Genomic DNA, 25019 nt, shown 5'->3' on the forward strand with positions numbered 1-25019 from the left:
TTTCTCTTCTCTTTCTCTTCTCTATCTCTTCTCTTTCTCCTCTCTATCTCTTCTCTATCTCTTCTCTTTCTCTTCTCTATTTCTTCTCTATCTCTATCTTCTCTATCTCTTCTCTTTCTCTTCTCTATCTCTTCTCTTTCTCTTCTCTATCTCTTTCTCTTCTCTATCTCTTCCCTTTCTCTTCTCTATCTCTTCTCTTTCTCTCTCTATCTCTTCTCTTTCTCTTCTCTATCTCTTCTCTTTCTATTCTCTTTCTCTTTATCTCTTCTCTATCTCTTCTCTTTCTCTTCTCTTTTCTCTATCTCTTCTCTATCTCTTCTCTTTATCTTCTCTATCTCTTCTCTTTCTCTTCTCTTTTCTCTATCTCTTCTCTATCTCTTCTCTATCTCTTCTCTTTCTCTTCTCTTTTCTCTATCTCTTCTCTATCTCTTCTCTTTCTCTTCTCTATCTCTTCTCTTTCTCTTCTCTTTTCTCTATCTCTTCTCTATCTCTTCTCTATCTCTTCTCTTTCTCTTCTCTTTTCTCTATCTCTTCTCTATCTCTTCTCTATCTCTTCTCTTTCTCTTCTCTATCTCTTTCTCTTCTCTTTCTCTTCTCTATCTCTTCCCTTTCTCTTCTCTATCTCTTCTCTTTCTCTTCTCTGTCTCTTCTCTTTATCTTCTCTTTCTCTTCTCTAACTCTTCTCTTTCTCTTCTCTATCTCTTCTCTTTCTCTTCTCTATCTTCTTCCCTTTCTCTTCTCTATCTCTTCTCTTTCTCTATCTCTTCTCTATCTCTTTCTCTTCTCTATCTCTTCTCTATCTCTTCTCGTTCTCTTCTCTATCTCTTCTCTATCTCTTCCCTTTCTCTTCCCTTTCTCTTATCTATCTCTTCTCTTTCTCTTCTCTATCTCTTCTCCTTCTCTTTCTCTTCTCTATCTCTTCTCTATCTCTTCCCTAACTCTTCTCTTTCTCTTCTCTATCTCTTCTCTATCTCTTCTCTATCTCTTCTCTATCTCTTCTCTTTCTCTTCTCTATCTCTTTCTCTTCTCTTTCTCTTCTCTATCTCTTCCCTTTCTCTCTCTCTATCTCTTCTCTTTCTCTTCTCTATCTCTTCTCTTCTTTCTCTTTCTATTCTCTTTATCTCTTCTCTATCTCTTCTCTTTCTCTTCTCTTTTCTCTATCTCTTCTCTATCTCTTCTCTATCTCTTCTCTTTATCTTCTCTATCTCTTTCTCTTTCTCTTCTCTTTTCTCTATCTCTTCTCTATCTCTTCTCTATCTCTTCTCTTTCTCTTCTCTATCTCTTCTCTTTCTCTTCTCTTTTCTCTATCTCTTCTCTATCTCTTCTCTTTCTCTTCTCTTTCTCTTCTCTATCTCTTCTCTATCTCTTCCCTAACTCTTCTCTTTCTCTTCTCTATCTCTTCTCTATCTCTTCTCTATCTCTTCTCTATCTCTTCTCTTTCTCTTCTCTATCTCTTCTCTATCTCTTTCTCTTCTCTTTCTCTTCTCTATCTCTTCCCTTTCTCTTCTCTATCTCTTCTCTTTCTCTTCTCTATCTCTTCTCTTTCTATTCTCTTTCTCTTTATCTCTTCTCTATCTCTTCTCTTTCTCTTCTCTTTTCTCTCTCTTCTCTATCTCTTCTCTATCTCTTCTCTTTCTCTTCTCTATCTCTTCTCTATCTCTTCTCTTTCTCTTCTCTTTTCTCTATCTCTTCTCTATCTCTTCTCTATCTCTTCTCTTTCTCTTCTCTTTTCTCTATCTCTTCTCTATCTCTTCTCTATCTCTTCTCTTTCTCTTCTCTATCTCTTTCTTCTTCTCTTTCTCTTCTCTATCTCTTCCCTTTCTCTTCTCTATCTCTTCTCTTTCTCTTCTCTATCTCTTCTCTTTCTCTTCTTTCTCTTCTCTATCTCTTCTCTATCTCTTCCCTTTCTCTTCTCTATCTCTTCTCTTTCTCTTCTCTGTCTCTTCTCTTTATCTTCTCTTTCTCTTCTCTAACTCTTCTCTTTCTCTTCTCTATCTCTTCTCTTTCTCTTCTCTATCTCTTCTCTTTATCTTCTCTTTCTCTTCTCTTTCTCTTCTCTTTCTCCTCTCTATCTCTTCTCTATCTTCTTATCTTCTCTATCTCTTCTCTATTTCTTCTCTATTTCTTCTCTATCTCTTCTCTATCTCTTCTCTTTCTCTGCTCTATCTCTTCTCTATCTATTCTCTTTCTCTTCTCTATCTCTTCTCTTTCTCTTCTCTATCTCTTCTCTATCTCTTCTCTGTCTCTTCTCTTTCTCTTCTTTCTCCTCTCTGTCTCTTCTTTCTCTTCTCTATCTCTTCTCTATCTCTTCTCTATCTCTTCCCTTTCTCTTCTCTATCTCTTCTCTATCTATTCTCTTTCTCTTCTCTATCTCTTCTCTATCTCTTCTCTATCTCTTCTCTTTCTCTTCTCTATCTCTCTCTTTCTCTTCTCTTTCTCTTCTCTTTCTCTGCTCTATCTCTTCTCTATCTATTCTCTTTCTCTTCTCTATCTCTTCTCGTTCTCTATCTCTTCTCTATCTCTTCCCTTTCTCTTCTCTATCTCTTCCCTATCTCTTCTCTTTCTCTTCTCTATCTCTTCTCTATCTCTTCTCTATCTCTTCTCTTTCTCTTCTCTATCTCTTCTCTTTCTCTTCTCTTTCTCTTCTCTTTCTCTTTCTCTTCTCTTTCTCCTCTCTATCTCTTCTCTTTCTCTTCTCTATCTCTTCTCTATTTCTTCTCTATCTCTTCTCTATCTCTTCTCTATCTCTTCTCTTTCTCTTCTCTTTCTCTTTCTCTTCTCTTTCTCCTCTCTATCTCTTCTCTTTCTCTTCTCTATCTCTTCTCTTTCTCTTCTCTTTCTTTTCTCTATCTCTTCTCTTTCTCTTCTCTTTCTCTTCTCTTTCTCTTCTCTTTCTCTTCTCTTTCTCTGCTCTATCTCTTCTCTATCTATTCTCTTTCTCTTCTCTTTCTCTTCTCTATCTCTTCTCTTTCTCTTCTCTATCTCTTCTCTATCTCTTCTCTTTCTCTTTTCTTTCTCACTCTTTCTCTTCTCTTTCTCTTCTCTATCTCTTCTCTATCTCTTCTCTTTCTCTTCTCTATCTCTTCTCTTTCTCTTCTCTATCTCTTCTCTTTCTCTTCTCTTTCTCTTTCTCTTCTCTTTCTCTTCTCTATCTCTTCCCTATCTCTTCTCTTTCTCTTCTCTATCTCTTCTCTTCTTCTCTTTCTCTTCTCTTTCTCTTCTCTTTTCTCTATCTCTTCTCTATCTCTTCTCTTTCTCTTCTCTATCTCTTCTCTATCTCTTCTCTTTCTCTTCTCTTTTCTCTTCTCTATCTCTTCCCTATCTCTTCTCTTTCTCTTCTCTATCTCTTCCCTTTCTCTTCTCTATCTCTTCTCTTTCTCTTCTCTATCTCTTCTCTATCTCTTCTCTATTTCTTCTCTATCTCTTCTCTATCTCTTCTCTATCTCTTCTCTTTCTCTTCTCTTTCTCTATCTCTTCTCTTTCTCCTCTCTATCTCTTCTCTTTCTCTTCTCTATCTCTTCTCTATCTCTTCTCTATCTCTTCTCTATCTCTTCTCTTTCTCTTCTCTATCTCTTCTCTTTCTCTTCTCTTTCTCTTCTCTTTCTCTGCTCTATCTCTTCTCTATCTATTCTCTTTCTCTTCTCTATCTCTTCTCGTTCTCTATCTCTTCTCTATCTCTTCCCTATCTCTTCTCTTTCTCTTCTCTATCTCTTCCCTTTCTCTTCTCTATCCTCTTTATCTTCTCTATCTCTTCTCTTTCTCTTCCCTATCTCTTCTCTTTCTCTTCTCTATCTCTTCTCTTTCTCTTCTCTATCTCTTCTCTTTCTCTTCTCTTTCTCTTCCCTTTCTCTTCTCTTTCTCTTCTCTTTCTCTTCTCTATCTCTTCTCTTTCTCTTCTCTATCTCTTCCCTTTCTCTTCTCTTTCTCTTCTCTATCTCTTCTCTTTCTCTTCTCTATCTCTTCCCTTTCTCTTCTCTTTCTCTTCTCTTTCTCTTCTCTATCTCTTCTCTTTCTCTTCTCTATCTCTTCCCTTTCTCTTCTCTTTCTCTTCTCTTTCTCTTCTCTTTCTCTTCTCTTTCTCTGCTCTATCTCTTCTCTATCTATTCTCTTTCTCTTCTCTATCTCTTCTCGTTCTCTATCTCTTCTCTATCTCTTCCCTTTCTCTTCTCTATCTCTTCCCTATCTCTTCTCTTTCTCTTCTCTATCTCTTCTCTATCTCTTCTCTTTCTCTTCTCTATCTCTTCTCTATCTCTTCTCTTTCTCTTCTCTATCTCTTCTCTTTCTCTTATCTTTCTCTTCTCTATCTCTTCTCTATCTCTTCTCTATCTCTTCCCTTTCTCTTCTCTATCTCTTCTCTTTCTCTTCTCTATCTCTTCTCTTTCTCTTCTCTTTCTCTTCTCTTTCTCTTTCTCTTCTCTTTCTCTTCTCTATCTCTTCTCTTTCTCTTCTCTTTCTCTTCTCTTTCTCTTCTCTATCTCTTCCCTATCTCTTCTCTATCTCTTCTCTTTCTCTTCTCTATCTCTTTCTCTTCTCTATCTCTTCTCTATCTCTTCTCTTTCTCTTCTCTTTTCTCTATCTCTTCTCTATCTCTTCTCTATCTCTTCTCTTTCTCTTCTCTATTTCTTCTCTATCTCTTCTCTTTCTCTTCTCTTTCTCTTTCTCTTCTCTTTCTCCTCTCTATCTCTTCTCTTTCTCTTCTCTATCTCTTCTCTATTTCTTCTCTATCTCTTCTCTATCTCTTCTCTATCTCTTCTCTTTCTCTTCTCTTTCTCTTTCTCTTCTCTTTCTCCTCTCTATCTCTTCTCTTTCTCTTCTCTTTCTCTACTCTTTCTCTTCTCTTTCTCTTCTCTCTTCTCTTTCTCTTCTCTTTCTCTTCTCTATCTCTTCCCTTTCTCTTCTCTATCTCTTCTCTATCTCTTCTCTCTTCTCTTTCTCTTCTCTATCTCTTCTCTTTCTCTTCTCTATCTCTTCCCTATCTCTTCTCTTTCTCTTCTCTATCTCTTCTCTTTCTCTTCTCTTTCTCTTCTCTTTCTCTTCTCTTTCTCTTCTCTTTCTCTTCTCTTTCTCTTCTCTATCTCTTCTCTATCTCTTCTCTCTTCTCTTTCTCTCTCTATCTCTTCTCTTTCTCTTCTCTATCTCTTCCCTATCTCTTCTCTTTCTCTTCTCTATCTCTTCTCTTTCTCTTCTCTTTCTCTTCTCTTTCTCTTCTCTTTCTCTTCTCTTTCTCTTCTCTATCTCTTCTCTATCTCTTCTCTCTTCTCTTTCTCTTCTCTATCTCTTCTCTTTCTCTTCTCTATCTCTTCCCTATCTCTTCTCTTTCTCTGCTCTATCTCTTCTCTATCTATTCTCTTTCTCTTCTCTATCTCTTCTCGTTCTCTATCTCTTCCCTTTCTCTTCTCTATCTCTTCTCTTTCTCTTCTCTTTCTCTTCTCTTTCTCTTCTCTATCTCTTCTCTTTCTCTTTTCTTTCTCTACTCTTTCTCTTCTCTTTCTCTTCTCTTTCTCTTCTCTATCTCTTCTCTTTCTCTTCTCTTTCTCTTCTCTTTCTCTTCTCTTTCTCTTCTCTTTCTCTTCTCTTTCTCTTCTCTATCTCTTCTCTTTCTCTTCTCTTTCTCTTTCTCTTCTCTTTCTCTTCTCTATCTCTTCCCTATCTCTTCTCTTTCTCTTCTCTATCTCTTCTCTTTCTCTTCTCTTTCTCTTCTCTTTCTCTTCTCTATCTCTTCTCTATCTCTTCTCTATCTCTTCTCTTTCTCTTCTCTTTCTCTTCTCTATCTCTTCTCTTTCTCTTCTCTATCTCTTCTCTTTCTCTTCTCTATCTCTTCTCTTTCTCTTCTCTATCTCTTCTCTTTCTCTTCTCTTTCTCTTCTCTATCTCTTCTCTTTCTCTTCTCTATCTCTTCTCTATCTCTTCTCTTTCTCTTCTCTTTCTCTTCTCTTTCTCTTCTCTTTCTCTTCTCTATCTCTTCTCTATCTCTTCTCTTTCTCTTCTCTATCTCTTCTCTTTCTCTTCTCTATCTCTTCTCTATCTCTTCTCTTTCTCTTCTCTTTCTCTTCTCTATCTCTTCTCTTTCTCTTATCTTTCTCTTCTCTATCTCTTCTCTATCTCTTCTCTATCTCTTCTCTATCTCTTCTCTTTCTCTTCTCTTTCTCTTCTCTATCTCTTCTCTTTCTCTTATCTTTCTCTTCTCTATCTCTTCTCTTTCTCTTCTCTTTCTCTTCTCTATCTCTTCTCTATCTCTTCTCTATCTCTTCTCTATCTCTTCTCTATTTCTTCTCTATCTCTTCTCTTTCTCTTCTCTATCTCTTCTCTATCTCTTCTCTTTCTCTTCTCTATCTCTTCTCTTTCTCTTATCTTTCTCTTCTCTATCTCTTCTCTTTCTCTTATCTTTCTCTTCTCTATCTCTTCTCTATCTCTTCTCTATCTCTTCTCTATCTCTCTCTTCTCTTTCTCTTCTCTTTCTCTCTCTTCTCTTTCTCTTCTCTATCTCTTCTCTTTCTCTTCTCTATCTCTTCTCTTTCTCTTCTCTTTCTCCTCTCTATCTCTTCTTTATCTTCTCTATCTCTTATCTATCCTTTCTCTTCTCTATCTCTTCTCTTTCTCTTCTCTATCTCTTCCCTTTCTCTTCTCTTTCTCTTCTCTTTCTCTTCTCTATCTCTTCTCTTTCTCTTCTCTATCTCTTCCCTTTCTCTTCTCTTTCTCTTCTCTTTCTCTTCTCTATCTCTTCTCTTTCTCTTCTCTATCTCTTCCCTTTCTCTTCTCTTTCTCTTCTCTTTCTCTTCTCTTTCTCTTCTCTTTCTCTTCTCTATCTCTTTTCTATCTCTTCTCTTTCTCTTCTCTTTCTCTATATACAGGAGGAGATAACATATAGGTATATACTATATACAGGAGGAGATGACATACAGGTGTATACTATATACAGGAGGAGATGCCACATAGGTATACACAGGAGGAGATGACACACGTATATACTATATACAGGAGGAGATGACATACAGGTGTGTCATGAATCCCAATGGCTAGGGATAGCACAGGACAAGCAAGGTACAAATATATAACGGACGAGCTCTAGGGTGATGGAACCTGGGCTGACCGCTGCCCTACGCCTGACAAACGCAACTAGAGATAGCCAGGGAGCGTGCCTACGTTGGTTCTAGACGCCACGCACCAGCCTAAGAGCTAAGTAGTACTGCAGAGAAAATAAAGACCTCACTTGCCTCCAGAGGAATTAACCCCAAAAGGTATAGTTGCCCCCCACATGTATTGACGGTGAAATGAGAGGAAGGCACACACATAGAGATGATATATATAGGTTAAGCAAATTGAGGCCCGCTGTAAACTAGAAAGCAGAACGATACAAAAGGGGTCTGAGTGGTCAGCAAAAAACCCTAATCAAAAAACCATCCTGAGATTACAAGAACCCATGTGCCAACTCATGGCACATGGGGAGAACCTCAGTCCACTAGAGCTACCAGCTAGCATAGAGATATAATAAGCAAGCTGGACAAAAAACCAAACAACTGAAAATCAGCACTTAGCTTATCCTGAAAGATCTGGGAGCAGGTAGGCAGGAACAAAACAGAGCACATCTGAATACATTGATAGCCGGCAAGGGAATGACAGAAAGGCCAGGTAAAATAGGAAACACCCAGCCTCTGATGGACAGGTGGAAACCAAAGGCCGCAACCCACCAAAGTCACCCAGTACCAGCAGTAACCACCAGAGGGAGCCCACAAACAGAATCCACAACAGTACCCCCCCCTTGAGGAGGGGTCACCGAACCCTCACGAGAACCCCCAGGGCGATCAGGGTGAGCTCTATGGAAGGCGTGGACCAAATCAGTCGCATGAACATCGGAGGCGACCACCCAGGAATTATCCTCCTGACCATAACCCTTCCACTTAACCAAATACTGGAGTTTGCGTCTGGAAACACGAGAATCCAAGATCTTCTCAACAACATACTCCAATTCTCCCTCCACCAGCACCGGAGCAGGAGGCTCAACCGAAGGAACAACGGGCACCTCATACCTCCGCAACAACGACCGATGGAACACATTATGAATAGCAAACGATGCTGGGAGATCCAAACGAAAAGATACAGGGTTAAGAATCTCCGAGATCCTATAAGGACCGATGAACCGAGGCTTGAACTTAGGAGAAGAGACCTTCATAGGGACAAAACGAGAAGACAACCACACCAAATCCCCAACAAGAAGTCGGGGACCCACGCGGCGACGGCGATTAGCAAACTGCTGAGTCTTCTCCTGAGATAACTTCAAATTGTCCACCACCTGATTCCAAATCTGATGTAGCCTGTCCACCACCACGTCCACTCCAGGACAATCCGAAGACTCCACCTGACCAGAGGAAAAACGAGGATGAAACCCCGAATTACAAAAAAAAGGAGAGACCAACGTGGCCGAACTAGCCCGATTATTAAGAGCAAATTCGGCCAGTGGCAAAAAAGCAACCCAGTCATCTTGATCAGCAGAAACAAAACACCTCAAATAAGTTTCCAAGGTCTGATTAGTTCGCTCCGTCTGGCCATTCGTCTGAGGATGGAATGCAGACGAGAAAGACAAATCAATGCCCATCTTGGCACAAAACATCCGCCAAAATCTAGACACAAACTGGGATCCCCTGTCAGAAACGATATTCTCCGGAATCCCATGTAAATGAACCACGTTCTGAAAAAACAAAGGGACCAACTCAGAGGAGGAAGGCAACTTAGGCAAGGGCACCAAATGAACCATCTTAGAAAAGCGGTCACACACAACCCAGATAACGGACATTTTCTGTGAAACCGGGAGATCAGAAATAAAATCCATGGAAATGTGCGTCCAAGGCCTCTTCGGGATGGGCAAGGATAACAACAACCCACTGGCCCGAGAACAACAAGGCTTAGCTCGAGCACACACTTCACAAGACTGCACAAAGGTACGCACATCCCTAGACAAGGAAGGCCACCAAAAAGACCTGGCCACCAAGTCTCTAGTACCAAATATTCCAGGATGACCAGCCAACACAGAAGAATGGACCTCGGAGATGACTCTACTGGTCCAATCATCCGGAACAAACAGTCTTTCTGGTGGACAACGATCCGGTTTATCCGCCTGAAACTCCTGCAATGCACGTCGCAAGTCTGGGGATACGGCGGACAATATTACCCCATCCCTAAGGATGCCAGTAGGCCCAGAGTCTCCAGGAGAGTCAGGCACAAAACTCCTGGAAAGAGCATCTGCCTTCACATTCTTCGAACCTGGCAGGTATGAAACCACGAAATTGAAACGAGAAAAAAACAACGACCAACGAGCCTGTCTAGGATTCAAACGCCTGGCAGACTCAAGGTAAATGAGATTCTTGTGATCAGTCAAGACCACCACACGATGTTTAGCACCCTCAAGCCAATGACGCCACTCCTCAAATGCCCACTTCATGGCCAAAAGCTCCCGATTACCCACATCATAATTGCGCTCGGCGGGCGAGAATTTTCTAGAGAAGAATGCACATGGCTTCATCACCGAGCCATCAGAACTTCTCTGTGACAAAACCGCCCCCGCTCCAATCTCGGAAGCATCAACCTCAACCTGAAAAGGAAGTGAAACATCTGGTTGACACAACACAGGAGCAGAAGAAAACCGGCGCTTAAGTTCCTGAAAGGCCCCCACGGCCGCAGGAGACCAATCAGCAACATCAGCACCCTTTTTAGTCAAATCAGTCAAAGGTTTAACAATACTGGAAAAATTAGCAATGAACCGACGATAAAAATTAGCAAACCCCAAGAACTTCTGTAGGCTCTTAACAGATGTAGGTTGTGTCCAGTCACAAATTGCCTGAACCTTGACGGGATCCATCTCAATAGTAGAAGGAGAAAAAATGTACCCCAAAAAAGAAATCTTCTGGACTCCGAAGAGACACTTTGAGCCCTTCACAAACAGAGAATTGGCCCACAGAACCTGAAACACCTTCCTGACCTGTAGAACATGAGACTCCCAGTCATCAGAAAACACCAAAATATCATCCAAATACACAATCATAAACTTATCCAGATATTCACGGAAAATATTGTGCATAAAGGACTGAAAGACTGACGGAGCATTGGAGAGTCCAAAAGGCATTACCAAATACTCAAAATGGCCCTCAGTCGTATTAAATGCGGTTTTCCACTCATCACCCTGTTTTATCCGCACAAGATTATACGCACCGCGAAGATCTATCTTAGTGAACCACCTAGCCCCCTTAATGCGAGCAAACAAATCAGTCAATAATGGCAATGGATACTGATATTTGACTGTAATCTTATTCAGAAGACGATAATCTATACAAGGCCTCAGGGAACCATCTTTTTTTGCCACGAAAAAAAAACCTGCTCCCAGAGGGGACGAAGATGGACGAATATGTCCCTTTTCCAAGGACTCCTTAATATAATTCCGCATAGCAGTATGCTCTGGCAGTGACAGATTAAATAAACGACCCTTAGGGAACTTACTGCCAGGAATCAATTCTATAGCACAGTCACAATCTCTATGAGGAGGAAGCGAATTGAGCTTAGGCTCCTCAAAAACATCCCTATAGTCAGACAAAAACTCAGGGATCTCAGAAGGAGTAGATGAAGCGATTGAAATCGGAGGTGCATCATCATGAACCCCCTGACATCCCCAGCTTAACACAGACATTGTTTTCCAGTCCAGGACAGGATTATGAGTCTGTAACCATGGCAGACCCAGCACTAGTACGTCATGTAAATTATACAGTACAAGGAAGCGAATCACCTCCTGATGAACGGGAGTCATGCGCATGGTCACTTGTGTCCAATACTGCGGTCTATTCATAGCCAATGGTGTAGAGTCAATTCCCTTCAGAGGAATAGGAACTTCCAGAGGCTCCAGACCAAAACCGCAGCGTTTAGCAAATGACCAATCCATAAGACTCAGGGCAGCGCCCGAATCCACATAGGCATCAACGGAAATGGAAGACAGTGAAAAAATCAGAGTCACAGACAAAATGAACTTAGGCTGCAGAGTACCAATGGCAAAAGATTTATCAAGCTTTTTTGTGCGTTTAGAGCATGCTGATATAACATGAGCTGAATCACCACAATAAAAACACAATCCATTTTTCCGCCTATAATTTTGCCGTTCACTTCTGGACTGAATTCTATCACATTGCATAGTCTCAGGTGCCTGTTCAGAAGACACCGCCAACTGGTGCACGGGTTTGCGCTCCCGTGAACGCCGATCAATTTGAATGGCCATAGCCATAGACTCATTCAGACCTGTAGGCGTAGGGAACCCCACCATAATATCCTTAATGGCCTCAGAAAGACCATTTCTGAAGTTTGCAGCCAGGGCGCACTCATTCCACTGAGTAAGCACCGACCATTTCCGAAATTTTTGACAATATATTTCCGCTTCATCATGCCCCTGAGAGAGGGCTAACAAAGCCTTTTCAGCCTGAATCTCCAGGTTGGGTTCCTCATAGAGCAATCCCAATGCCAGAAAAAACGCATCCACACTGAGCAATGCAGGATCCCCTGGTGCCAATGCAAATGCCCAATTCTGAGGGTCGCCCCGCAGGAAAGATATTACAATCCTAACCTGTTGAGCAGGGTCTCCAGAGGAGCGAGATTTTAAAGAAAGAAACAATTTACAATTGTTCCTGAAATTCAGGAAGGTAGATCTATCTCCAGAGAAGAACTCTGGAATAGGAATTCTAGGTTCAGACATGGGAGTGTGAACAACAAAATCCTGTATGTTTTGAACTTTTGCCGCGAGATTACTCAGGCTGGAAGCCAAACTCTGGACATCCATGTTAAACAGCTAAGATCAGAGCCATTCAAGGGTTAAGAGGAGGTAAGAAGCAGCTAGACAGCAATTAAGGGCTAGGCAGCAAAACTCTGAAGGGAAAAAAAAAAAAAATTTTTTCCCTTAAACACTTCTTTTTCTCCTGCTTCAGCCCAAACAATTAACACTTTGTGGGCCGGCTATACTGTCATGAATCCCAATGGCTAGGGATAGCACAGGACAAGCAAGGTACAAATATATAACGGACGAGCTCTAGGGTGATGGAACCTGGGCTGACCGCTGCCCTACGCCTGACAAACGCAACTAGAGATAGCCAGGGAGCGTGCCTACGTTGGTTCTAGACGCCACGCACCAGCCTAAGAGCTAACTAGTACTGCAGAGAAAATAAAGACCTCACTTGCCTCCAGAGGAATTAACCCCAAAAGGTATAGTTGCCCCCCACATGTATTGACGGTGAAATGAGAGGAAGGCACACACATAGAGATGATATATATAGGTTAAGCAAATTGAGGCCCGCTGTAAACTAGAAAGCAGAACGATACAAAAGGGGTCTGAGCGGTCAGCAAAAAACCCTAATCAAAAAACCATCTTGAGATTACAAGAACCCATGTGCCAACTCATGGCACATGGGGAGAACCTCAGTCCACTAGAGCTACCAGCTAGCATAGAGACATAATAAGGAAGCTGGACAAAAAACCAAACAACTGAAAATCAGCACTTAGCTTATCCTGAAAGATCTGGGAGCAGGTAGGCAGGAACAAAACAGAGCACATCTGAATACATTGATAGCCGGCAAGGGAATGACAGAAAGGCCAGGTAAAATAGGAAACACCCAGCCTCTGATGGACAGGTGGAAACCAAAGGCCGCAACCCACCAAAGTCACCCAGTACCAGCAGTAACCACCAGAGGGAGCCCACAAACAGAATCCACAACACAGGTGTATACTATATACAGGAGTAGATGACCTACAGGTATATACTATATACAGGAAGAGATGACATATTGGTATATAGTATATACAGGAGGAGATGAGATGACATACAGATATATACATATACAGGAGCAGATGACTTACAGGTATATACTATATACAGGAGGAGATAAACATATAGGTATACTATATACAGGAGGAGATGACATACAGGTGTATACTATATACCGGAGGAGATGAGCTACAGGTATATACTATATACAGGAGGACACAAAAAAGTGCCCTAGACCATAAACACGGAGAACCGTGGAAATCAAGAAAACCTACACAAAAGAATTCCTCCAATAAATTCATATAAAATGTATATTTTATTAAACCATGTCTAAAAAATATTTAAGATGGGATAACATCATACAGAAAAGAATGTAAAAGCAAGCAAACATTGGGCAGAGGGATGAATCAGGTCCAACAATAGTAATAAATACAAAGAGAGCAACATTAGGGTCCCTCCTTGAATAAATAAATGAAAGCACAGTGCTTAAAGTAAATCAAGTGCAAAAGTGCATGTGACTAAGGACCAAACATATCCTGCAGGACTGGGTGAAGTTATTTGAATAATAAAATGCAATGCATAGTAAGCAAGGTTATTTAGGAGCTTTATAAAACAAGAAACATTTCTCTGCACATCATAGCCAAACATAGGAACATATATGTGTGTATATATATATATATATATATATATATATATATATATATATATATATATATATATATAAGAATATATGATATATATATATATATATATATATATATATATATAAGTGTTGGCTGAAAAGTACATATAATTACCCAAAGTCCAGACTGCCACATCGTACCCCCTGACCCGCATGTCGAGAATCTCTTCATCAGAAGGGGTACATGAGGACACAGCTAAGAAGACCATCTATTTATACCAACCTCATAATTCAAGCACAGAGGTGTATTGAGCTCTTCCTGCACCCAGGGCAAAGGATCAGTTTGGCGCCCCCCCCCCCCCCCTCAGATTTCTGCCCCTATAATGTCCTCAAACTTCTGCCCCCATAATATCCTCAGATTTCTGCCCCCATAATGTCCTGATTTCTGCCCCCATAATGTGCTCAGATTTCTTCTGCCCCCATAATGTCCTGATTTCTGCCCCCATCCCCTCCCTTCCCGTGTGCAGTTGCATGTGGTGGAGAAATCTGAGGAACACAGTAGTATACAGCACTGCCCACATAGTAGTATACAGCACAGCCCGCTTAGTAGTATATAGCACAGCCCGCATAGTAGTATACAGCACCGCCCACACAGTAGTATACAGCACCGCCCACACAGTAGTATACAGCACAGCCCACGTAGCAGTATACAGCACAGCCCACGTAGCAGTATACAGTACAGCCCACATAGTAGTTTACAGCACAGCCCACATAGTAGTATATAGCACAGCCCACACAGTAGTATACAGCACTACCCACATAGTAGTATACAGCACTGCCCACATAGTAGTATATAGCACTGCCCGCTTAGTAGCATATAGCACAGCCCACATAGTAGTATACAGCACCGCCCACACAGTAGTATACAGCACCGCCCACACAGTAGTATACAGCACAGCCCACATAGCAGTATACAGCACAGCCCATGTAGCAGTATATAGCACAGCCCACATAGCAGTATACAGCACAGCCAACGTAGCAGTATACCGCACAGGCCACGTAGCAGTATACAGTACAGCCCACATAGTAGTTTATAGCACAGCCCACATAGTAGTATATAGCACAGCCCACACAGTAGTATACAGCACTACCCACATAGTAGTATACAGCACTGCCCACATAGTAGTATATAGCACTGCCCGCTTAGTAGTATATAGCACAGCCCACATAGTAGTATACAGCACCGCCCACACAGTAGTATACAGCACCGCCCACACAGTAGTATACAGCACCGCCCACACAGTAGTATACAGCACAGCCCACGTAGCAGTATACAGCACAGCCCATGTAGCAGTATATAGCACAGCCCACGTAGCAGTATACAGCACAGCCAACGTAGCAGTATACAGTACAGCCCACATAGTTTATAGCACAGCCCACATAGTAGTATATAGCACAGCCCACACAGTAGTATACAGCACTGCCCACATAGTAGTATATAGCACAGCCCACACAGTAGTATACAGCACTGCCCACATAGTAGTATACAGCACAGCCCACATAGTAGTATACAGCACTGCCCATACAGTAGTCTACAGCACAGCCCACATAGTAGTATACAGCACTGCCCACATAGTAGTTTACAGCACAGCTCACACAGTGGTATATAGCACAGCCCACACAGTAGTATACAGCACAGCCCACATAGTAGTATACAGCACTGCCCACATAGTAGTATACAGCACAGCTCACACAGTGGTATATAGCACAGCCCACATAGCAGTATACAGCACAGCCCACATAGTAATGTATAGCACAGCCCACACAGTAGTATACAGCACTGCCCACAAAGTAGTATACAGCACAGCCCACATAGTAGTATACAGCACTGCCCACACAGTAGTATACAGCACAGCCCACATAGTGGTAAATAGCACAGCCCACACAGTAGTATACAGCACAGCCCACACAGTAGTATACAGCACTACCCACATAGTAGTATATAGCACAGCCCACATAGTATAGAGATGACATACAGGTACATACTATGTACATGAGGAGATGACATACAGGTATATACTATATAATGGAGCAGATGAGACACAGGTACATACTATATACAGGAGGAGATGACATACAGGTACATACTATATACAGGAGGAGATGACATACAGGTATATCTATATATATAATTGTCTAAGGGTTTTTCCGTCTGTCTGTCTGTCCTGGAAATCCCGCGTCTCTGATTGGTCGAGGCCGCCAGGCCTCGACCAATCAGCGACGGGCACAGTATCGACGTATATGTCATAATGGTTGCCATGGCGACAATGATGTCATAAAGGTTGCCTCGACCAATCAGCGACGGGCACAGTCTGCCGCAAATTTGCCTCGACCAATCAGCGACGGGCACAGTATCGACGTAGAAGTCATAATGGTTGCCATGGCGACGATGATGTCATAAAGGTTGCCTCGACCAATCAGCGACGGGCACAGTCTGCTGCGAATTCTGGAATCATCATTGTCCATATGCTACGGGGACATGCATATTCTAGAATACCCGATGCGTTAGAATCGGGCCACAGTCTAGTACTATATAAAAGAGATGACACATAGGTATATACAGGAGATGACATACAGGTATATATTATATACAGGGGAGATGACATACAGGTATATACTATATACAGGAGCACATGACACACAGGTATATACTATATACAGGAGGAGATGACATACAGGTACATACTATATACAGGAGGAGTGTTGTGAATTTGGATTCTGGGCTCCCCCGGTGGCCGCTTGTGGAATTGGACTTGTCATCCTCTTTCCTGTTTCACCTGGTTCCATCAGTAGTGGGTGTCGCTATTTAAGCTCATTTCTCTGGTGGTTTCTTGCCGGTCAACAATGTTATCTGATGCCTCTCAGTGCTTGTTCCTGCTTCTAGACTACTACTAGATAAGTTGGACTTTTGTCCATGTTTTGTTTTGCCTATTTGTTCCAGTTCACAGCTGAAGTTTTGTTACTGTGTCTGGAAAGCTCTCGTTGATCAGGGATTGCTACTCTGGCGTTATGAGTTAATGCCAGAGTTTAAGGTAATCTCTGGATGGTGTTTTGTTAGTGTTTTTCTGCTGACCATGAAAGTATACTATCTGTCTTCTGCTATCTAGTAAGCGGACCTCAAATTTGCTAAGACTATTTTCCTGCTGCGTTTGTTGTTTCATCTGAACTCACCGTCATTATATGTGGGGGGCTACTGTCTTCTTTGGAATATTTCTCTAGAGGTGAGCCAGGTCTTATATTTCCCTCTGCTAGCTATTTAGGTCTTAGGCCAGAGCTGGGCATCTAGCGATAAATAGGAAATGCTACCTGGCTATTTCTAGTTGCGCGGCAGGCTTAGTTCATGGTCAGTATAGTTCCATCTTCCGAGAGCTTGTCCCTCTATAGGCTTGCTATGATCTCTGCCTGCAGAGATCATGACAGTTTGACCGGCCAATAAAGTGTTAAAGACCCAGGTTGAGAAAGGAGAGTTATAAGAAGTCTGCTGGAATTTTTTTTTTTTTTTTTTTTTTTTCTCCAGTCTGCCTTGCTGCAGTCTTTTTTCTCTCTCTCCTCCTAATCTCTGTATGGCTCTGTGTGCACCTGACAATAATGGATCTCCAGAGTGTAACTGCGGGTTTGAATAATCTCATCACGAAAGTACAAAATTTACAAGATTTTGTGGTACATGCTCCGGTATCTGAGCCGAGAATTCCTTTGCCGGAGTTCTTCACAGGGAATAGAGCTAGCTTCCAGAATTTCCGAAATAATTGTAAGCTTTATTTGTCCCTGAAGTCTCGTTCAGCTGGAGACCCTGCTCAGCAGGTTAGGATTGTGATTTCCTTGCTCAGGGGTGACCCTCAAGATTGGGCCTTCTCATTGCCAGCAGGGGATCCTGCGTTACGCGATGTGGATGCGTTTTTTCTGGCCTTGGGCTTGCTTTATGAGGAACCTCATTTGGAACTTCAGGCAGAAAAAACTTTGATGGCACTATCTCAGGGGCAAGACGAAGCTGAAGTTTTCTGCCAAAAATTCCGTAAATGGTCTGTGCTTACTCAGTGGAATGAGTGCGCCTTGGCGGCAACTTTCAGAGAAGGTCTCTCTGATGCCGTTAAGGATGTTATGGTGGGGTTCCCTGTGCCTGCAGGTCTGAATGAGTCCATGACAATGGCTATTCAGATTGATAGGCGTCTGCGGGAGCGCAAACCGGTGCACCATCTGGCGGTGTCTATGGAAAAGACGCCAGAAAGTATGCAGTGTGATAGAATTCTGTCCAGGAGCGAGCGACAGAATTTTAGACGGAAGAATGGATTGTGTTTCTATTGTGGGGATTCTACTCATGTTATATCAGCATGCTCTAGGCGTACAAAGAAGCTTGATAAGTCTGTTTCCATTGGCACCATTCAGTCTAAGTTTATTTTGTCTGTAACCCTGATTTGCTCTTTGTCATCCATTGCCACGGACGCCTATGTTGACTCTGGCGCCGCTCTGAGTCTTATGGATTGGTCCTTTGCCAATCGTTGTGGTTTTGATTTAGAGCCTTTGGAGACTCTTATTCCTCTGAAGGGGATTGACTCCACCCCATTGGCTAATAATAAACCACAATACTGGACACAAGTAACCATGCGTATCAATCCGGATCACCAGGAGATTATTCGTTTCCTGGTGCTGTATAATTTACATGACGATTTGGTACTGGGATTGCCATGGTTGCAGTCTCACAACCCAGTCTTGGACTGGAGAGCAATGTCTGTGTTGAGCTGGGGATGTAAGGGTATTCATGGGGACTTACCTTTGGTTTCTATTTCGTCGTCCATTCCCTCTGAAGTCCCTGAGTTCCTCTCTGATTATCAAGACGTCTTTGACGAACCCAAGCTTGGGTCGTTACCTCCGCACCGTGAGTGCGATTGTGCCATAGATTTGATACCGGGTTGTAAATATCCAAAGGGTCGTTTGTTTAATTTGTCTGTGCCGGAACATGCTGCTATGCGGGAATATATAAAGGAGTCTTTGGAAAAGGGACATATTCGTCCATCTTCTTCTCCCTTGGGAGCTGGGTTTTTCTTTGTCTCAAAAAAAGACGGCTCTTTGAGACCATGTATTGATTATCGGCTTCTGAATAAGATCACTGTTAAGTATCAATACCCATTGCCATTGCTTACTGATTTGTTTGCTCGTATAGAGGGTGCTAAGTGGTTCTCTAAAATTGATCTTCGTGGGGCGTATAATTTGGTGCGGATCAGGCAGGGGGATGAGTGGAAGACCGCATTTAATACGCCCGAGGGCCACTTTGAGTATTTGGTCATGCCTTTTGGTCTTTCTAATGCCCCTTCAGTTTTCCAGTCTTTTATGCATGATATTTTCCGCGATTTTCTGGATAAATTTATGATAATATATCTGGATGATATTCTGATTTTTTCTGATGACTGGGACTCTCATGTCCAGCAGGTCAGGAGAGTTTTTCAGGTTCTGCGGTCTAATTCTTTATGTGTGAAGGGGTCTAAGTGCGTTTTTGGGGTCCAGAAAATTTCCTTTTTGGGGTATATTTTTTCTCCCTCTTCCATTGAGATGGATCCCGTCAAGGTGCAAGCTATTTGTGACTGGACTCAGCCCTCCTCTCTTAAGGGTCTTCAGAGATTTTTGGGCTTTGCCAACTTTTACCGCCGATTTATTGCTGGTTTTTCGGATGTCGTTAAACCACTGACTGATTTGACCAGACAAGGCGCTGATGTTGCTAATTGGTCCCCTCATGCTGTAGAGGCCTTTCAGGAGCTTAAGCGCCGTTTTGCCTCTGCCCCTGTGTTGCGTCAGCCTGATGTGAATCTGCCTTTTCAGGTTGAGGTTGACGCTTCGGAGATCGGAGCTGGGGCAGTGTTGTCGCAGAAAGGTTCCGACTGCTCCGTCATTAGGCCTTGTGCCTTCTTTTCTCGCAAATTTTCGCCCGCAGAGCGGAATTATGATGTTGGGAATCGGGAGCTTTTGGCCATGAAGTGGGCGTTTGAGGAGTGGCGCCATTGGCTCGAGGGGGCTAGGCATCAGGTGGTGGTATTGACTGACCACAAAAATTTGATTTATCTTGAGACTGCCAGACGCCTGAATCCTAGACAGGCGCGCTGGTCTTTATTTTTTTCTCGCTTTAATTTTGTGGTGTCATACCTACCGGGTTCTAAGAATGTTAAGGCAGATGCCCTTTCTAGGAGTTTTGACCCGGACTCTCCTGGTAATTCTGAACCCACAGGTATCCTTAGGGAGGGAGTAATTTTGTCGGCCGTTTCTCCTGATCTGCGGCGGTCCTTGCAAGAGTTTCAGGCGGATAGACCGGATCGTTGTCCGCCTGATAGACTGTTTGTTCCGGATGATTGGACCAGCAGAGTCATCTCTGAGGTACATTCTTCTGCATTGGCAGGTCATCCCGGAATTTTTGGTACCAGGGATTTGGTGGCAAGATCCTTCTGGTGGCCTTCCCTGTCACGAGATGTGCGAGTCTTTGTGCAGTCATGTGACGTTTGTGCTCGGGCCAAGTCTTGTAGTTCTCGGGCTAGCGGACTGCTGTTGCCCTTGCCTATTCCTAAGAGGCCTTGGACACACATCTCGATGGATTTTATTTCAGATCTGCCTGTTTCCCAGAAGATGTCTGTCATCTGGGTGGTCTGTGACCGTTTCTCTAAAATGGTCCATTTGGTTCCTCTGCCCAAGTTGCCTTCTTCTTCTGAGTTGGTTCCTCTGTTTTTTCAGAATGTTGTCCGATTGCACGGTATTCCTGAGAATATTGTTTCTGACAGAGGTACCCAATTTGTGTCTAGATTTTGGCGGGCATTCTGTGCTAGGATGGGCATAGATTTGTCTTTTTCATCTGCTTTTCACCCTCAGACTAATGGCCAGACCGAGCGGACTAATCAGACCCTTGAGACATATCTGAGGTGTTTTGTCTCTGCTGACCAGGATGATTGGGTTGCTTTTTTGCCATTGGCAGAGTTCGCCCTCAATAATCGGGCCAGCTCTTCCACCTTGGTGTCCCCGTTTTTCTGTAATTCGGGGTTTCACCCTCGATTTTCCTCCGGTCAGGTGGAGTCCTCGGATTGTCCTGGAGTGGATGCGGTGGTGGAGAGATTGCATCACATCTGGGGGCAGGTTATGGACAATTTGAAGTTGTCCCAGGAGAAGACTCAGCGTTTTGCCAACCGTCATCGTCGTGTTGGTTCTCGGCTTTGTGTTGGAGATTTAGTGTGGTTGTCTTCTCGTTTTGTCCCTATGAGGGTCTCTTCTCCTAAGTTTAAACCTCGGTTCATCGGCCCTTATAGAATATTGGAGATTCTTAATCCTGTTTCTTTCCGTTTGGACCTCCCTGCGTCCTTTTCCATTCATAACGTTTTTCATCGGTCGTTATTGCGCAGGTATGAGGTACCTGTTGTACCTTCAGTTGAGCCTCCTGCTCCGGTGTTGGTTGAGGGTGAGTTGGAGTACGTTGTGGAGAAAATTTTGGACTCTCGTGTTTCCAGACGGAAACTCCAGTATCTGGTCAACTGGAAGGGTTACGGCCAGGAGGATAATTCTTGGGTCAATGCATCTGATGTTCATGCTTCTGATCTTGTTCGTGCCTTCCATAGGGCTCATCCTGGTCGCCCTGGTGGATCTGGTGAGGGTTCGGTGCCCCCTCCTTGAGGGGGGGGTACTGTTGTGAATTTGGATTCTGGGCTCCCCCGGTGGCCGCTTGTGGAATTGGACTTGTCATCCTCTTTCCTGTTTCACCTGGTTCCATCAGTAGTGGGTGTCGCTATTTAAGCTCATTTCTCTGGTGGTTTCTTGCCGGTCAACAATGTTATCTGATGCCTCTCAGTGCTTGTTCCTGCTTCTAGACTACTACTAGATAAGTTGGACTTTTGTCCATGTTTTGTTTTGCCTATTTGTTCCAGTTCACAGCTGAAGTTTTGTTACTGTGTCTGGAAAGCTCTCGTTGATCAGGGATTGCTACTCTGGCGTTATGAGTTAATGCCAGAGTTTAAGGTAATCTCTGGATGGTGTTTTGTTAGTGTTTTTCTGCTGACCATGAAAGTATACTATCTGTCTTCTGCTATCTAGTAAGCGGACCTCAAATTTGCTAAGACTATTTTCCTGCTGCGTTTGTTGTTTCATCTGAACTCACCGTCATTATATGTGGGGGGCTACTGTCTTCTTTGGAATATTTCTCTAGAGGTGAGCCAGGTCTTATATTTCCCTCTGCTAGCTATTTAGGTCTTAGGCCAGAGCTGGGCATCTAGCGATAAATAGGAAATGCTACCTGGCTATTTCTAGTTGCGCGGCAGGCTTAGTTCATGGTCAGTATAGTTCCATCTTCCGAGAGCTTGTCCCTCTATAGGCTTGCTATGATCTCTGCCTGCAGAGATCATGACAGAGGAGATGACATACAGGTACATACTATATACAGGGGAGATGACATACAGGTATATGCTATATACAGGAGGAGATGACACAGGTACATACTATATACAGGAGGAGATAACATACAGGTGCATACTATATACAGGAGATGACAGGTATATACTATATACAGGGGAGATGACATACAGGTATATATTATATACAGGGGAGATGACATACAGGTATATACTTTATACAGGAGCACATGACACACAGGTATCTATATATATAATTGTCTAAGGGTTTTTCCGTCTGTCTGTCTTTCTGTCTGTCTGTCCTGGAAATCCCGTGTCTCTGATTGGTCGAGGCCGCCAGGCCTCGACCAATCAGCGACGGGCACAGCATGGCGACGATGATGTCATAATGGAAATCTCGCGTCTCTGATTGGTCGAGGCCACCAGGCCTTGACCAATCAGCGACGGGCACAGTATCGACGTAGATGTCATAATGGTTGCCAAGGCGACGATGATGTCATAAAGGTATACTACGGGGACATGCATATTCTAGAATACCCGATGTGTTAGAATCGGGCCACAATCTAGTATACTATATACAGGAGGAGATGACATACAGGTACATATCTCCCCTGTATATAGTATATACCTGTGTGTCATGTGCTCCTGTATAAAGTATATACCTGTATGTCATCTCCCCTGTATATAATATATACCTGTATGTCATCTCCCCTGTATATAATATATACCTGTATGTCATCTCCCCTGTATATAGTATATACCTGTGTCATCTCCTGTATATAGTATGCACCTGTATGTTATCTCCTCCTGTATATAGTATGTACCTGTGTCATCTCCTCCTGTATATAGCATATACCTGTATGTCATCTCCCCTGTATATAGTGACATACAGGTATATGCTATATACAGGAGGAGATGACATACAGATATATGCTATATACAGGAGGAGATAACATACAGGTATATGCTATATACAGAAGATGACATACAGGTATATACTATATACAGGAGGAGATGGCATACAGGTATATACTATATACAGGCGATGACATACAGGTATATACTATATACAGGAGGAGATGGCATACAGGTATATACTATATACAGGCGATGACATACAGGTATATACTATATACAGGAGGAGATGACATACAGGTACATACTATATATAGGAGGAGATGACATACAGGTATATACTATATACAGGGGAGATGACATACAGGTATATACTGAGGGGAAAATGACAGGTGTCAGGTCAAAATGACAGGTGTTAGGAGGTGAAATGAGAGATGTGAGGGGGAAAATGAGAGAAGTGAGGTGCCATAACTAACAACAGTTAGTTACTATGCCCTGGCAATGCCGGGCTCTTCAGCTAGTATATATATGAAACATCGAATAAACAACATAGTGTTATGACTAGTGTATGTGGCAAAGAAGTGCTGTAGACTTTTTATACTTGTAACTAGTAAGGAAACACTAATGTATATAGACAGATTCAACTTTCTTCAAGAAAACAATGGCTCATATAGTCACGTCATGAAGGTCCAGATGTGGCTCGAAAACGTTCAACTTGCCTTTATGGATGCACATCAATAAACCTTTTTGCATATGATAATTATTCATCTAGAGTGCCAAGTTTTTTCGGATTTGGATTTCCATATAGTCACGTCAACATAAAAATATCTAATCAATGACCGATGACCGCTCTAGATACAGAGACAAAATTAATAAAGTTCTTTGGGTTTTTAAGGCCAAAGCTGTCTGAGTGCCATTTATTGAAATGCTTTGTACTTACAGTAGACTTCGGTATGACAGAATGAGCAACACATAGTTATAGAAAACATATTGTTGTATTGATGCACAATAAATTACCTTTATTTCTGTAACTATCTCGGATTACTTTTTTCTTATAGCATGGCACAAGAGAATTGAAGCTTTATTCTCGCCAACTCTACACTACTGAAGACTTCCAGTAGAGGTCAGCCTTATCTTATATGCACTGCTCAACATTGAAATTGCAACACAAAGAAGGAAAATTCATGGAGTTATGGGAATCACAGAATCAATAGACCAGTTAGTGATATGCAAATGATAAAAAAGTGGAAACAATATGCTGAAAATATCTCGATTTGTTCAGCATTGAGTATGAGTGCCACATACAGAAATTCATCCACTTACATTCCTTGACTGCTATCAGTGATGTTATTAATAGCTGTCTGAGGAATTTTCTACCATGTTGAATGGTTGCACATGCACATTCGCACACAAATCATTAAGATCCATTGCTTTCCTATTGAGAACATCTGAGAAGTCATTGGTCAGCAATTGCAAAGGGAGGTGCCAGCAGTGGATATTGATGATTTGCCCAAGTGCATTAAGCGTGTCAGAACTTTCTTCAGACAACCATTAACTGCTTAACGACCGCCATTACGCCTTTTAACTACGGCAGTTAAGGGAACTTATTCCTCATCGCCACTTTTTAACGGCACTAAGAAATAAGGGTATTGTTAGGTGTCGAATTCCCGCTGCTGCACAGGGGGAATCTCGAACCACCTCCGCTGCGGTCTCCCATTCTCTTCCAGCCGCAGTGGAATCTGCTTAGCGGAGACGTCGGTCCCAGCGTCTGGATCAGGCAGATGCTCTATGCTTGGTTGCTGCTGCTCTTCCAGGCTCAGCTATTGTAGCCAGTACTGGTCAGCGGCGAGCAGACTCCTCTGGGACTTAGTCCTGCTTATCCCCTTCTGAGCATGCCCAAAGGAAGACTTCTCATTGGAGATCGGGGGTCACATGCTCAGGCCCTGTAGCAACTCCCATTGGTCCTCTAGGAAGGTCCTGAAGTTGCTGCAATTATAAAAGGTTTGCATGGCCATGCGCTAGTATCATCTGTGTATGTGCTTGTTGCCAGTTTATACACTACCAATCTCTCTACATGTGGTGTGTGTTCGTCTAGCTTTGGGAATACTCTCAAGCAGGCAGTTAGCGTCAGTGGGGGCAATTAGCTGCTTGGCTTAGCATCTGGTTCCTTCCTGTGTGCGGTTAGCATGGAAGAGTTCCAGAGCAAGCACAACCCTAGTTAGGGTATTATTCCCACGTGGAATCTTACAACTCTGTAACAACAGGGTTCGTTCATATTCTGACCGAGTGACAGAACTCGTGTCTATACCGCCATATAGTGCCGCCAT

This window comes from Ranitomeya variabilis, chromosome 5, assembly GCF_051348905.1.
Source record: "Ranitomeya variabilis isolate aRanVar5 chromosome 5, aRanVar5.hap1, whole genome shotgun sequence".
NCBI classification, from domain to species: domain Eukaryota; kingdom Metazoa; phylum Chordata; class Amphibia; order Anura; family Dendrobatidae; genus Ranitomeya; species Ranitomeya variabilis.